We start from the raw sequence: 13,620 nt of genomic DNA on the forward strand, positions 1-13,620 counted from the left end.
GTCATGTCAAATGTCAAAATGGGTCGTACCGCTCTGAGATGTATTCAAAAGTTAAATATTTGAAGAGGTCATGGAGGCAGACGGTCAGAACTGAGCTCCATGTTATTAAATTGGACCCCTGGGGGCTGCAATTTACTACCCGAGCTGTCAGGTCCATCTAACGGTGTGTTAAACTAATAATGTGTCTCTGTGTGCAGTGTTAATAAGTTACATAAGACCCAAACATGTAAGAAAAATGGTAGACTTTAATGCAGTAGAGCAGAGGCCGAAAACATCAGTGGTGAAAATCAAAATCAAAAGTCAAAGTTTCCTGTAAAACCTTTGATGGATATCATTGTATACTGTATGACATTATTTGACTGATAAGTTTATAAAACTGAATTATTGCTGCTTAATATACATTTATAACATTTGGCTCAGTGGTTCCCAACCTCAGAGTGAGGCCACTCCAAAGGGTCACAAGATAAATCTAGAGGGGTCGCGAGATGATTAATGGGAGAGGAAAGAAGAAAAAAACGACACAAACTTTTGGTATTTTCAGAGACTTTTTTCTAATATTTGCTTTTTTGTAAAATGCCATAATTTGACTGTTATTTAACTCAATCAATCTAAGATTATAGAGCATTTTCTTTGGTGCGAATACGCATCAAAATGTGACAATCTGTGTATTAAGGGGTCATAAGCGCAAAAAGCTTGGGCATCGCTGTTTCATCTTTAACAATGTAAACTCTTAATCTGAAAAGCTTGTGAAACAAAAAGTGCAACTTCTGCCTCTGAATTGGTGTTGAGTGCTCCTATAGTAGTTCAGTAAATGTACTGTAAATGGAGAACGTGAAATATTGGTAAAATAGTCATATGAAAGAGATTTCTGCCCCCATAAAAATACAGTATTTTGTGCAACAACTTCCTGTTTTCAAGCTCCAACAACACTCTCACTCACCAATTACCATTTAATTGACGTGAAACTTCCTAATTTTGACATCATTGGATGATTTGCCATTACCCAGAAATCATTTCAAACCCTTGGCCAATAAAAATGCTGACTGAGATCAGCAATAGAAGTTTGTCTGACAGTAACGATAAAAAAAAAAAAAACACTCCATAAGGCTTGGGATCATGAATAAAAAGCTCATTTTAAAGATTTTTTTACAGCATTCCTGCTTTATTAGTCAGCACAGTGCAGTGAATTGTGGAAAAAAAAAAAAACTCTCAATGGTCGCAAACATTTAAAAGATTCACAATGTGCCAAGTGTGTGACTGTTCAGGAAAAGCCTTAAATATATGTTTTTCAAAATCCTTATGTTGAGTTTAGGCCAATGAAACAATTAAAGTTGTAACTGAACTGCAGGGAAGCGCAACAATTTTGAAATATTTGCTGACATTACAAGAAATCGTGACGCTGAATACACACAGAAGCCACCGGGATAAAACGTTCATTCAAGTAAATTGTTGAGGACTTTTGACTGTAGCTGACACGTGTGAATAAACAGGATAGTTTACTGAAAAGAAGACAAAGAATTTAGCCGGAGATCTGTTGAGACACGCTCAGCACACCTGACCAAAACCAGCCGACGGACCAGTCGAACTGCGTTGAAACCAGTAAGGGAGTGGGGGGCAGCTTTCTTCTTTTCAGAGAGGTCTGATACAAAAAGTCCCTTTATGTATTACAATAAAAAGTTTTTTTTTTTTTAAAAAAGACTGTGTCTGTCTTCACTCCCACTTACAAAACTAAAGACATATTTTCACCGCAGCTGTCATGGAACAATGGGAAAGTTTCCTTCCAAAAAAAATCTGATCTCCACCATTCGCAAAATAAATCACTCCTACTCTTGAATCGATTATGTTTCTCATTAATACAAAGCACATTTTAGAGCTTTTAAATGAGGTGTCTAATTGTAAGTACAGATGTTTTGAAAGGAGAAAAGAACCTGTTTTTAACATACCTTGTATATTATACAGCATACTGACTCCCATAGGACGATTGATGCGACTTTTGTGTCCGTACGTGCAATATAATATGAAGATACAACCTGGAAATAGTTAGCTTAGCGTGGCATTACATTTTTTTCAGGTTGCCCATCCCCCGTTCCTCCCCGACACTAAAAAGTGATAACTCAAGAATGCGCAAACGTTCTCTCGGTCCCAAAAATGACCTGATTCGATTTTGCCGGTCAAAGGTCAAGGTCACCGTGACCTCGTATCAACTCGATTGTTGTGAACACTTCTTAAAATTTGGCACAAAGGCACACTTGGTCCCAATAACTGGGCTGACCAGATGTTGGGATCAAAAGGTCAAGGTCACTGTGACCTTACAACCGTCCCACTCATCAGTTGATTAATTTCTTGCATTTCTGCATTTATCTACTGTATTTTATTTCTTAAACTGCGCTGTAACGTTTATCCGATTTTTTAGCTTGTTTCATGTTTTAATGACTGTTTTTAATGTTTTAATCACTGTTCTTAATTGTTTTTAAATGTCCTTTTCCTTATGTTTTGATGCTTTTAATGGTTTTATGTTCTTCAAATCTTTAAATTTGGCACGAACGTAAATTTTTTAACTCAAGTGCAAATTAAAAGTTTAAAGAGGAAATAATTATTTTTTTTTAAAAGGTGACAAACTCCAACTTTCCAAACCATCCACACTAGTTATTCAAAAGATAAAACAGAAGCTCTGCATAGATTCACTGAGCTTTCCGTTGGCCGAACCTGCTCCATCTCATCCAGAAATGTCTTCTGGAAAGAATTTAAACATGTCACTGTGCTGCAGTTAATCAGCCTCAGTATCGTACTTCCATCTGTTTCTCTGGATTATTTCCCTCGGTTGACGCTTCATATCGTTTGTTAGCAAATGAGCAGCTTTATGGTGCTTTCTTTTGTCAGAATGGGCAAATAAACTGATCGTATCCTGTTTAAAAAAATTTTTTTTTTAAAAAAGGCTGACAAGCTCTCATGTGGAGCAGCGGGATTGGATTTCATCCTGCGGTGGATTTTTCTTTCAGTTCATCATTTCTCCAGAGGGTTTGTGGACCTGGAGGTCACAGAGCGTGGGGGCAAGATAAGCTTTCAGATGTGTCCAGACAAAAAAAAAAAAGTGCTGCTTGGGATGATGTCATGTGACTAATTAGAAGCAGCATAGAGGTTGTGTGTTTAAGGATGATAGGTGGAGGTGGAGCGATCTGGGAATAGAGCAGGTTTGTTGACAGGATGAGCTTGTTGTTGTAAATTACTGAAGCTGCACACGCACACCTTAAATTATAGCAAATGCAGCACACCTCTTAGAAAATGATGAGTCATCCCTCACCGACTGCAGACACACACACACACACACACACACACACACACACACACACACACACACACACACACACACACAAGCACGTACACACAGAAAACGCAGAACAATTTGTTGGTTTATTTATTTGGTGAAAAATAGTCACGGCGCAAATCTTTCACAGTTAAAGCCAAAGTTTGTGGTTTCCCAACTTTAGAGCCCGTTATTTTGAAACTACAAACTTTTGTGCACCAACATAATTGGACCAACATAACTTTTACACTTTGTTGAGACAAGTCTGTCTCTGCACCCATATGGCAAAAAATATTAGGATCTGCCCAGATTTTCAATGGTTCATGTCCCAAAACCTTTGACCTTGGTGACCATAGAAACTGTATGTACTGTATTCATGTCCTGTGTTACTAATATGATTCAGTCATGTAAAACTACTAAATGTAGTACCCTTAATTAGAGAACAAAGGCTCCTTCACACCTGGCAAACACACTCAGACAACAATGAGCCATCATTTTTTAAAGTTGCATCTACATCTAAATATCTTCTTTAATTACTTTTTATTTAGCAAAAAAAAAAAATAATTGTGAATTACAGCCAACATCTGTTAAATAGTGAGACAAACACACAATCAGCTGCTTCAGATACATTTAAAAGTTACTCAGTCGTCAGCCGGTGCATCCTTCATTGAGCCTGCTCCCTCTACTGTCCCTCCTTTCAACAGCCGTTACACACTTTATTGAAGAATTCCTCCTCAAACACAACAGCATCAGAGTGACACTAAAACCGTGACGACGACAATACCAAACATCTGCACGCCTCTTTTTGACCGCAAAGACAAACACCGTTTAATCCCATAGTGGTAAAGAATCATTTCCAAAGTGCCGGCATCCTCGCGGCTAATGGTGCCGTTGTTGAGAAGTCCGAACCAATTAGTACGAAACTGGTAAATGTGGAAGAGCTTCGGCGAACAACAAAGAAAGCCCCTCCCACTTTCTTATTGTTAAGTGTCTCTCACGCACACTTTCCCCACGACGACCAGCCTTAGCGTTTAATTCGAGCACAATTGAACCGGTGACCTCCAGCTGAGCTGACCCATGTAGACTGCCCCCCCCCGCTACCACACACACACACACACACACACACACACACACACACACACACACACACACACAGCTAAAATACTAATTGGACTTGACAAACCACGAACTCGGGGCACTTGGAACTTCACCAACACTGAGAAACTAACAAAAAGATGTTGGAAGAGAGAGGAAAGAAAACATATGAGATGTAGAGGAGAATAAGGGGCAGATAAAGAAAGGGTGAGGAGGAGGAAGGGGGAGAAAGGGGGGAGAGGGACGGGGGTGAGAGGGGGTGAGGGAGAGCACCAGATTCTGACCCGGCTTGTTGTGTTGATGTTTTCTCTGGCAGCTCTGTCGGTTGGAGCTGCACTCACCGAGGGAGTTCATGAGAAACCGACGCTCCGGCTCTGAGAGCCAAAAACCTTCCTTCCGAAAAGGAAGGAGAGCGAAATGATGGGAGAGGACGAGAAGAAAAAGAGGAAGAAAGAAGGAGACGAGGCGGGACAGAGTCGAAAAAAAGTAGAGGAGAAGGAACATTGGAAGATGAGGCTGTGATGATATCTGATGTTCGGAAATAATTTAAACAAGACTTCAGACAAGGAAAAGGGAAATCTTGACAACAGTTCAGTAGAATAAAATGAAAGGAGACTCACTGCCAGTACCAACTTGGCTTGACTGTACATGCTTTTTTAGGGAGTTTTCCATCGGGCATTAGGTGTGGATATCGGACTGATCTACGCCCTCGACCATGAGTTTCCCAAGAAGCTTCCGATTCTGGGTTTGCTTATATATTTTGGACAAATTTGAAGTGTTCAAGAAGACCCTTGGTGTCTGCTGAATAAAGAGAGTCCTTTTGCAACCTTTGTTAAATACAAACTAATTGACAAGATCAACTCCTGGAGTATTTTTTTTTTAAAGTAAAGCTAACCTTTTCTGAATACCCAATGTTTAATTAGTCCTATTGATTTATTATTGATATTAAATTAAGAGTTTCTATTACTCCCTTTTTTTTAAGTAATCAGTTTTGTATGGACAAATATTAAGTAGACTTTACCTAATTTCTTTTAGTGTGTCAAACAGTCTGATCTACCCAAACAAACTAAGTGCAAATAACCGATTGGTTCATGATACGTGACGTCCTGCACAAAACCCGCCTTTGTTAATTAGCCAAAACCACAGCAGATGCTTTTTATTTTTTATTCATTGAATAAATAACAGTTCAAAACAAAATCATGGAAAGTACCTGGTACCAAAGGCAAGTAAAGTTGAGTAGAATAAAGCTGGTACTTGGCAGTGGAAAAGGGTGAATACCCTCGTATCCAAAAACAGACTAAATCTGAAACTGAAAGAAAATTAATTTGAATCAATTTCAACAGATGAACGTCAGTCTAAATGCTCCAAATGGGGAAAAAAAAAAAAAAGAACAAAATCTTCCGTTGGCATCTATCACGAACGCTGAAAAGATGCCAGTCGGTGCAGTGAATGTAAACATGTTGTCAGATTATGCCGAACAGTAGAGAATTAAATTTCCTGAGAGAGTACAAGGATGTCGTGACAGACTGGAAGAGATCGGGAAAGATATTTTTTTTTTAAAAAGAGAAGAAAAGACCATAAAAACAAAGAAGTGTAAAGAAAATCACACAATGGAAATACAAACTGCTGGAACACAAACATATGAGCGTTACGCTGCTTTTAGGATGAACCGTTGACTGTTGTTGTGTTTTTTGCGATGCTCAGCACTTCTTTTGTAATTTGGCAATATAAATAATAGGTGATGGTGAGACGATGACGACTTTGTGATGTATCGCTACCTGAGTAGCTAATATTGAAGAAACCAGTTCAGGACGAGTCATTTTTTTGTGATCAGAGATGGTATTATTTATGAAGAAAGTGGGAAGTATAATCACTTTATGGATAATAAAGAACTAATAATAACCCTAATAATTTACTGACATGACATTTCCCTGTATAGCTACTGAGAGTCTAACGGATTAGGAGTTATTAACGATGCACTTACGGACGTTGAAGCAACTATTCTTCTTCTCCCTGTTATTTAATGGGCGGCAGCTTTTAGGCGCATTACCGCCACCTTCTGACGGGAGTAACGCATTTCAACGACTATTCCAAAGTCTTCCAAATCGTGCCCCCATCCTTAAATTACTAAATGTCACCTTACGGAAAATGGTCTACGATATTACGAGCGCTACACGAAAAGATGAAAAAAACTTAAAAACAGTCTTGTGCAGCACAGTGGCTCAAAATCCCCAAAAAGTCATAACAACACAACAGAAAGAAGAGTAGAAGTGAGCGAATGAATCGCTGAGAGATGCTGCGACCGCAAACTGAACCGAAGTTCAGCCAAAGTTCCTACAAGCAGAATCGTGTTGCAGCTGGGTTTTTTTTTTTTCTTGTAGAGATGAAACTTAAGATCAGAAAATAAACCGAAACAACACTGCAAAGAGGGGGGGGGGGGGAGGGGGAAAGGGGAGGGCGGCGGTGGGGGGGGAGGGTGGGGGGGGGCTTGTGTTCTTCAGCAATAACAGTGGATGAGGCCAGATATGATAGTAGTGCAGCTCAGACCAACGACATCCGGTTAATCTCTGAGCCATTAAAAACCTGGAGAACCAGCATCCCTGCTCTGCTCATGGGTCCGTCGTTAAGGGAGAAACTTTTCATCCACTAAACCGGGCGGAAACCGAGGAAACTCACCTGTCCAGAAGATTTAAACACTTTCTTTGCTCCTAAATATCCCAGCAACAACTTCCAATGAGTCGAGTTTGGAGTTTTTGAGCCAGAACAAGCAAAACAAAGCTTTCTTACTCTCAAGAAAAGAAGCCACAAACAGCTTGTGTCAAAAGACACAACTTGTCTTTTTTTTTTAATGACCATTAATAGGTTTTTGCTCTCCTGAACAGACTCTTAAGTCAAATCTCAACAATGTTTGCAAGTTGCATACAAAATTGGAAGGAAATGTTCTGAGCAAATGAACCAGCAAACATTCAACACAAGTTCAAAAGACAACATTTTTCCCAAAGCAAAGGCTTTGGAGTTAAAGCTTTTGAAGCACTAGATATTATCGATGCATCTCAGCATGACTCATTGCAACCATTAAAAACAGATTAAAAAAAAAACCAACCAAAAAAAAAACCTACCTGACGGGATGAAGAGCTGCTTATTTCCACTCCAGGTCCACCGCAACAAACTGCCTCCGCGGACAAGTCATATCCAACACAGCTCTACGTATATATATGTGTGTGTTGGGTGTGGTGTGTGTGTGTGTGTGTTGGGTGTGTGTGTGTGTGTGTGTGTGTGTGTGTGTGTGTTGGGTGTGTGTGTGTGTGTGTCAGTGGGTTTGGCAGCTGCCTGCTCCGTCCTGATAGTCTTCTCAGCAGCAGCAGTTCAAGAGGGTTTCACAACAACGTCAGAAAAGAGCTGAGAACCACGGCGGTGACTTCAGCTCTCTCCTCTCTCTCGTCCTTCTTCCTCTCTCAGGTCTCCTCACTCCTCCTCAGAGCTCCTCTCTCTCTCTCTCTCTTTCTCCTCCTTCTCCCCCTTTCTGTCACACACTTTTATTTTCCAGCCCTGCTCTCTCTCTCTCTCTCTCTCTCTCTCCTCCTTCAGCTCTGTCTCCACTCCCTTTTTTTCTAGCTTTTTTTCTCTCCTCCTCTTTCAGCTCCTTTTTCCTTTTGTCGACCTCAATTAACGTCCTTCAGCCTTTTCTTTCTTTCTTCCTTCTCCTCATCACCGCTTTTCTTTTTTGTTGTTGTTGTTGTTGTTGTTTTCTTGTCTTGATCTTCATTTTAGCTCCTTCTTTGTCCGTCTCAGCTATTTTCTCACATTCAGCACTTTAAGCACTTGTCAAGCTGCATTCATCTCTTTATGCAGCTCCTCATTCACCTCTTTCCTTCTTTTTCTCCTCTGCCCATCTTTCTCAATCAGGTTTTTTTTTTTTTTTTTAAAGATTCATTGCTTCTTTCTGTCATCTCTGATCTGTCTTTGTCTCTTCTTATCTTATTCTCTCATTCTCCACCAAAATCCCTTTTTTTTTTTTTAAACTTGAAATCCCTTTATTTATTTCTGCTCTCCCTTTGGGGGTATACTCCTTTCTCTCCTCTGCTTCCTATTTATCCTCTAATCCTCATAAACTCCTCTTTCATCTTCACCGTCCACTCCTTTTCCATCCCTTCCTTTTTGCTTACTACTTAAATTAAAGTTGTAAATGATTCAGAAGTCCTCCTCTTCCTCCTTCCCTTCCCTTCCCTTCTTTTTCTTTTTTTTTTTTTTTTTCTTCCCCTTCCCCCAACTCACACTTGGCGAGACTCATGTTTGGCTTTAAAACTATAGAGCTTGGCTCCGGCACCGACCACATGCATCAGTAACACTGCTGCTTTATGACCTGATGGATGGCCGTGCGTTAGTAAAACATAAACATTGCATGCTGAAGGGAGACTCATCAAATCTGTACGTTTTGGATCGAAACATTGTGAGATCTCTCTTAGCCAATTATCTTTTCCAGAGAATAAAAGAGAGGAAAGAGAATCCAAAAATATTGTACTTTATAGTTTTGGGAAGGGTTTGTTATAAGGTAATAACAAAATACAATTTCTTTTCTGCCAAGCGCTTTTTTGAATTGGTGCTCCATCATATTTTGCAAATACAAACAAATCTTAAAAGCATCATTTGACCATAATTAAGAAATAAGTCACTGCTTTTAAGATGCGTCCAAATCCACTTTTGCTAGTTTAACCGCAGATAATCTGAGCTCAAACTAAGACTCGCGGTTCAAAGGGGATTGTACAGAGTCTCTTAAATTAATCACAGGCGTGTTTTGGACGTAACATTAAATAAACCGGTCGGGGTGTCGTGTCCCTTTAAGAGCCAGGTGTGCTAGCGTCTTAGGTAGGTAGGTAGATAGGTAGTTACTTTATTAATCCCCAAGGGGAAATTTTTTCTTTTTTTTAGTAGATTCGCCATAACATAATGCCAAATTTGCAAAGTAGTACGAAAGAAATCTTCTCTTTAGAGGAAACAGATATGCAGGTTAATGTACATGATAATAATCCTTCATTTTGTAATGTTGTTTTTTTTTCACACTATTGCATGTTTGTGGCGTAGGACCCATTTATGTCGGCGGATACGACTTATCTTGATAATTAATCAAGTTAATTAGTTAATTAAATGGAATCGAGTACCATTATGACCACATAACAACAACGAAGAATAGATGACATTCGCTACATTAGGAGGACAACAAGGTGCAGTTAAGCCCGGTTGCCTTGGAGATCTCTTTACTGTCACTCTCTGTTTTTGTTATTGAGTTTTTTTTGTTTTGTTATTCCCACATTAAACATCAAAAAATGTGCAGCTCATGAACGTAACCATGCTAAAAAGCCGTCAGGTGAAATTCTGCAGATCCGCCAGCTGACTCAAAGCTCTGATGGACGTCGACATCAGCGAAAGTTTGGTTTTAGTTGTTTTTTTTTGTAGCTGCTTCAGTAAACAGTTTTCCGCCGCTCTTAGTTGCAACTTTTATTTTGAAAAGAATCTTGTGCAGCTGAATTACAATTAAAGAAAAAACAATAATACCGTAAAAGTGCCATTCAAAATAAGGCCCAGATTTAATGGGCGGAAACAAAATCCCAACAATAAACAGAATCACATGACTTTACCAACATGATTTGCGATTAATGAGCAATAACAAACAAAGATATGTTTATAAGGCGGTAGCTGATATTTCTCACGTTGTTCAGTAATATTTTGGACAGAATAGAAGTTTTTGGCCATCAGCTGTCAGTATTTTGATATGTACTGTATATGAATGATCTGTTGATAGAGATGCACACGCCCACTAACACACCCATGAACGTTTTAAAATGCAGACGTATTTCTGCACACACACACACACACACACATATACATACATACATATATACATATATATAGTATAAACAAATGCACATACCACACACCCACACACATCATGAACTGGCTGTTAAACTCTGAAATATACACTGATATGTACTTCAGCTGGCTCATACTTACACACACACACACACACACACACACACACACACACACACACACACACAAACATATGGCAGGGAGAGATAAGCAGGGGAGACGAATGCATCCTGTGTATGTGAAGGCCTCTCCACTCCCTCATCGCACACTCGCTGTAACAGCTGACTGTGCATGTGTGTGTGTGTGTGTATATGTATGTGTGCTGTTTGTTCTATCTCTGTAAGGACCCCCACTGAGTTTACTCAAGGACAGTGTTGGGATAATACAGACTGTTCTAACCTCACTTGTGTAAAGGAATCAGAGCTAAAAACTAGAAAAAGGTTTTCGGTTAACTTTAGGGATGGGAATAACTTCCTTTATAGGGCTTTTATTTTGAAAATCTGTAAAATGCAGACATTCTTTGAAGACTTTTCCCTATAGGTTTCTTTACCGATATGCGGCTCATATTTAACCTCACATCCTAAATGCACTAATGACACCAAAATCACTTCATGTCTGACTCCAGATCAACTCTTTGATGACTCTTTGAACGTTGACGCCGTTTGTCTCCTAAAAAGACGTCTTCCGAACAAGCTGACCCAAAAAAAAACAAAAAAAACACAAACAGCAGGCGCCATTCCAGAAGTGGAAGTATATTTTAATTAATTAATGGGTATAAACCAAGAGTCAATCATGTTAAAAAGAGGGCACTTCTACTCTGACACGTTCTCATCACAGGCATGAAACCGAAAAATTACAATATGCTAGATAGGTTACAGTCACTTCATGAAGATGGAAATGCAGCTATAGTTGCTAGTGAACTCTGTTTTCTACATTTTGCTGCATGTTCTTTATAAACACCTTACGTCCTCTCTTCAACTATTGTTACAGCATCCCTGGAAAATCTCGAGTGCCAACATCCAGCTGTCGTTGAGGGACATCTGATCATGAGGGAAAATCTCTCGAAGAGTACGTGGAGGAAAAGGTGACCACGCTTTTGACTGTCTGCAAAGGTAAAACGCCACATCACAGCTTTACTGTTACAAAACCCTTCGGATTTGGCCTCAGCTCTTTTCCTCACCTTGCAGTCTTTCATGCAGGTCATCAAGGAATGAAAATAAGAGCTCATTGTTGTACAGCACAATAATTACGTTCATTTTTCAAAATGTTCTTTTTAGATGCAGCAGAATAGCGAGTGCAGTCAAATTTACACGAGTATTTTATTTGTAAGTAAACCTGTGCAAAAAACCAGTTTGATTTAGTTTGACGAAGAAAACATGTTAGTATTGAATACATTTGGTCAAAACATGGAAAAATTATGTTCAGATTTGTCCAAATTAGCAACTGTGTGAAGAATTTTGAGAAAGCAAATCGAAAAATGTGTGTTGCCAATAAAAAACAACAACTAAATGCCAAATATTAAAGAGTAAAATTATCCCTGAAACATAGAACCAAACCTCAAACCCTACATTACGTTATGACTCTGAAGCAACAACCCTAAGAGCTGCAAAATAGAAAAGTTAATCATGTGATTAACCTGCTGACCAGATATTGTTTTTTCTTGCTTGTGAAGTGTGTATTTGTATTGTTTTTATATATTTAGCCTCTTGAACTGTGCTGAAGTGAACACAGAGATGTCCTCTACCATTGGAGCAGGATGCCCTCTGCTGTTAATATGTTGCTATAAGTGAAGTTCATTTTTCCCCTTTTACACTTTAAGTGTTCCAGTTTTTCCAACTTTGGTTTGTCTGTCTGCACAGTAGGACTTTTCTCTCCTGTTACCCTCTAAACAGTGAAATAAAATGTAAGAAAAACAAAAACAGGGGATGTATTCACAAACATTTCAAGAATCCTCTCAGAGAAATTCATAACTTAAAGCCTTAAAAAAAAAATCATATCAAGGAGTCTGAGCTTCAGGAACTTCTCAGAGAAACTCGAAGCAAAAAAAAAACAAAAAACTTTTTACTAAGTGAGAAGGTGTGGTGTGACCCTGTTGCTAGGCATGAAGCATCCTTTTAAAAGATGTGATTGGTTGATTAAAAATAAAAAAAAAACAGATGCACTCTTTATGACACAGAACGGACAGCGACATCCAGCGGAAATCAAACCCACTGAGTCCCAAAACGAGGCAGCGAAAGCGTTGTTTTTGTTTGTGGCAGGTTGCGTCAGTGTGTCGTCACTGCTGCACTGTTGCATTTTTCATTTTCAATCCAAGAGCATGTGATCGCGTTTCATTTCTGGCGTTATTGTGTCGGTGCGGCAAGTTTGAGACGTGAGCACGTGTCCAGTGAGATCGACCACAAACATCAGCGTTTAAGGATTATTATACACCTCCCAAATCATAGGTTTCCCCTTCAGGAGCTCTCTCAAGGGCGAAAGATGTTTTGTGATCTACACTTTAAGTGGAAATTCTTAGAAAACGTCATAATTCTTCTTGGAAATTTCTTTTTTTTGTTGTTGTTATTAGAATCAACTGTTTGTACAGAGAAGCTTTATAAATACGGCTCCCTTAATGTTTGAGGACAAACATCCGATTTTTACTGTCACTCTGAAACTGATACTAAACTGAACCACAAATTGAACTGCAGTCTGTGCAGAGAAGCTCCGACTAAATCTCCAGCTCCAGAAAACAAAAAAAACTGAGCCGATCCGACTGAAACTTTTCCCATGTCTTCATCACACACCGGATCAGATCAGATCAGATCAGATCAGAAGGAGACGCATGTATTTTCATACGATCTCAGCTGTCAGCAGGTCAGAGTTTGGGCTTTCACAATGAAAGCAGTTCCTCCGTGATCATACTGCTGGTCTGTGTTTTTTGCGAATATGTTGCAACGTCCTTTACAGCAGTGCCAGGGCGAGATGCCCAGCGCTCAGCAGATCAGCATCAGTTACTATAGCAACAGCCGTGGACCAGACCGCAGAGTCAACATGGCTGCCAAAGGGGGGGAAACTGCAGCAGCCAAGGCGTGTCTGTCTCTGTTGCTTCACACGTGAGCGACAAGCACAACATCTTGGCACAGTCGCCTTTAATCCTCTTGTCTTCGGGGAAACCCTCTTATCGAGAGCCACATTCGTGTGCTCTACATGCAAACTGTGTTTTTTCTGCTTATATGGGAACAACCGGGCTCATTGCTCCTCTTGTTTACATGATTTTAAAAAGCCTACCTGACACAAACGGGACATGCACAATGATGCATCCAGAAACCTCATGGTGAAAATAGAACAGCTGATAAAGTCCAGATAAAGTGCTG

General features: G+C 39.6%; 1 protein-coding gene across 3 annotated transcripts in view; it reads right to left on the bottom strand.

The window, feature by feature from the left end:
- Positions 1-7,945, bottom strand: part of ripor3 (RIPOR family member 3) — a 46,957-nt gene extending 39,012 nt beyond the window's left edge. For 2 of the 3 annotated variants that reach the window (XM_069150757.1, XM_069150766.1), the window contains exon 1: positions 7,519-7,945. The gene's annotated coding sequence lies outside the window, so the exon portion shown is untranslated. Of the gene's footprint in view, positions 1-5,609; positions 6,343-7,518 lie in introns of those variants that run through there. The other variant, XM_069150776.1, reaches the window with a different exon arrangement.
- Between the last annotated feature and the right edge of the window lie 5,675 nt (positions 7,946-13,620).

The sequence above is a fragment of the Embiotoca jacksoni genome, unplaced genomic scaffold (genome assembly GCF_022577435.1).
Source record: "Embiotoca jacksoni isolate LCO1_2020_lvr unplaced genomic scaffold, fEmbJac1.0.p SCAF_1, whole genome shotgun sequence".
NCBI lineage: Eukaryota > Metazoa > Chordata > Actinopteri > Embiotocidae > Embiotoca > Embiotoca jacksoni.